This window comes from Salvelinus namaycush, chromosome 30, assembly GCF_016432855.1.
Source record: "Salvelinus namaycush isolate Seneca chromosome 30, SaNama_1.0, whole genome shotgun sequence".
NCBI lineage: Eukaryota > Metazoa > Chordata > Actinopteri > Salmoniformes > Salmonidae > Salvelinus > Salvelinus namaycush.
The window spans coordinates 15,387,865-15,391,267 of record NC_052336.1 but is presented as its reverse complement, the minus strand read 5'-3'; positions in this window follow the sequence as shown (position 1 = coordinate 15,391,267).

Here is a 3,403-nt window from a genome sequence, read left to right as displayed (position 1 = left end):
TTATAAGTGAAATAATCTGTCATGAAAACAATTGTTGGAAAAATTACTTGTGTCATGCACAAAGTAGATGTCCTAACTGACTTGACAAAACTTTAGTTTGTTAACAAGAAATTTGTGGAGTAGTTGAAAAACGAGTTTTAGTGACTCCAACCTAAGTGTATGTAAACTTCCGACTTCAACTGTACATTCGTCCTACAGATACCCATTAACTTCTGCTGTATAAAGTTACCAGCCTCAGAAATTGCAGCCCAAAAAAATGCTTCACAGAGTTCAAGTAACAGACACATCTCAACATCAACTGTTCAGAGGAGACTGTTTGAAACAGGCCTTCATGGTCGAATTGCTGCAAGGAAACCACTACTAAAGGATACCAATAAGAAGAAGAGACTTGCTTGGACTAAGAAACACGAGCAATGGACATTCGACCGGTGGAAATCTTTCCTTTGGTCTGATGAGTCCAAATTTGTTAGTTCCAACCGCCATGTCTTTGTGAGACGCAGAGTAGGTGAACAGATGATCTCCGCATGTGTGGTTCCCACCGCGATGCATGGAGGAGGAGGTGTGGGGGTGCTTTGCTGGTGACACTGTTGATGGTTTATTTAGAATTCAAGGCACACTTAACCAGCATGGCTACCACAGCATTCTGCAGCAATACGCCATCCTATCAGTTTTGTGCTCAGTCTCAGTGGAACTATTGTTTGTTTTCAATAGGACAATGACCCAACACACCTCCAGGCTGTGTAAGGGCTATTTGACCAAGAAAGAGAGTGATGGAGTGCTGATCAGATGACCTGGCCTCCACAATCACCCGACCTCAACCCAATTGAGATGGTTTGGGATGAGTTGGACCGCAGAGTGAAGGAAAAGCAGCCAACATGTGCTCAGCATATGTGGGAACTCCTTCAAGACTGTTGGAAAAGCATTCCAGGTGGAGATGGTCAAGAGAATGCCAAGAGTGTGCAAAGCTGTCGTCAAGGCAAATGGTGGCTACTTTGAAGAATCTCAAATATAAAATATATTTTGATTTGTTTAACACTTTTTGTTACTACATGATTCCATGTGTTATTTCATAGTTTTGATGTCTCCACTATTATTCTACAATATAGAAAATAGTACAAATAAAGAAAAACCCTGAAATTAGTAGGTGTCCAAACTTTTGACTGGTACTGTACTTCCTATAATTCGTATGATATTGTATGACCACTATTCCATTCATAATGTCACCTAAAGTAGAAGTGTCAGAGATTTACTTACAGAATAATTCGACTTGCCCTAAGAACACGTTGGCTGCAGCCTGGAGCTACAAAGCAGAAATGATACAACAGTATTCATTACAAATCAAATCAAATGTATTTATATAGCCCTTCTTACATCAGCTGATATCTCAAAGTGCTGTACAGAAACCCAGCCTAAAACCCCAAACAGCAAGCAATGCAGGTGTAGAAGCACGGTGGCTAGGAAAAACTCCCTAGAAAGGCCAAAACCTAGAAAGAAACCTAGAGAGGAACCAGGCTATGAACCAGGCTACAAACAACATTCTGCATTAGAGAAGGTCAGGGAAACTACAAATACTCTAGGTCATGGTTGACATTTTTTGTAGTCAAAAGACAGATATACAGTATACAACATTTAAAGCTGCAATATGTAACTTTTTGGGCGACCCAACCAAATTCACATAGAAATGTGAATTATAGATCTGTAAATCTCATTGAAAGCAAGTCTAAGAAGTGATAGATCTGTTCCATGTGCACTATTTATATGCTTCCCGTGCTTAAGTTTCGTTTTTGCATCTTTTACTTTCGGTTTTGTACACCAGCTTCAAACAGCTGAAAATACAATATTTTTTGTGATGAAAAATATATTTTACGGCGGATTAGATGGTACATGAGACTTATTTAAGATATTCTTCAAAGAGGTAGGGTTTCAGAGGTTTTCGGAAGAGTGGCAGGGAACGTTGTCCTAACTTTAGGGGGAAGCTTGTTCCACCATTGGGGTGTCAGGACAGAGAAGAGCTTTGACTGGGCTGCGGGAGCTAACCTCCCTTAAAGGTGGGAGGGCTGAGAGACCAAGGGTGGCTGAACGGAGTGCTTGGGTTGGGACGTTGGTTTTGAGCATAGCCTGAAGGTAAGGAGGGGCAGTTCCCCTTGATGCTCCGTAGGCAAGCACCAGAGTCTTGATGATCATACGAGCTTCGACTGGAAGCCAGTGGACTGTGCGGAGGAGCAGGGTGACATGGGACAACTTAGGAAGGTTGAACACCAGGCATAAACAACACATTTGGTATGTTATCCCACAGCACTGTGTTGTATGCAATACATTCCCCTTCTACCTGCAGTGTTAATTTAAGAAAGCAGCTGATGGATCAGCAACCTCAGCTTTAGCTGCTTTGAGTTACCATGAACTGTATTTGCATCTTGGGGGGATATTGCCCTATCCACTGTCTGTAATGAATGAATTAACATGTATTTAAATATTTATGTTTGGACAAACAAATTATCATTTTTGTTTAACATGTGAGTACCTATTTGACAATGTCGGTCTTCCTTAATCCATTTGAGCAGACATAATTCATGTAGCCTAATAATGTTGAAATGAGTACCAAGGCTATGCAAATTGCAGTACCAAATCTTCTACCCATAGCTTGCAACTTAGTTGGTGCATTATGATAGAATTTAAGGTCAGCGCAATAGAAAATATAATTATTTACAACCTACATAGAGGCTTGTTTGTCCTGGTGATGGTGATGTTTGGGTTGATAGTGTACTACTTGGTGCCCTGACTAGTGTTGATGGTGATGTGTGGATTGATCTTAAATAAACACTGCAGGCAACAGGGGTATTTCTGGCATACACAGACCTGCAGGATAACATACCAAATGTTTTGTTTATGTCTGTATCAATTGAAATAGACACACATAGAGCAATATCTGTCCAGTCATCTGCCCAAAGTGGTAATGAGGTGTATCTGAGGCAATAAGGGCATCCGGTAACTCCATGTGCCACGCTGCCTTCACTGAACAGCAGGCCTGTATCAGTCTGGATTATATGTACATAGCCAGAGCACAAAGAGGAAACTGGCAGTATAATGTGGGGTAACAATTTTACTACTAAATATGTATTTTTAACAAAGTATATTGAATGAAATGGCTTTTCAATTAAATGAAATCTGTAATTTTAAAGTTTTGTTCAGGGTAGGGAGAGAATAGAGGAGTGTGAGAATTAGAAATTCAAGTAATCTAATCCTGAAACAAATGTTTCAGGATTAAACAAAATGACTCTCACCTGGACCTTGATATGGACCAATGTTGTTTCGTTTACCTTGGAGACTCCCTGATGTGGTTTTGAGTAGAGCCCAAACTTTAACTATGATTTTGAGTTAAAATTTGCCTTGATTGAGCCCCTAC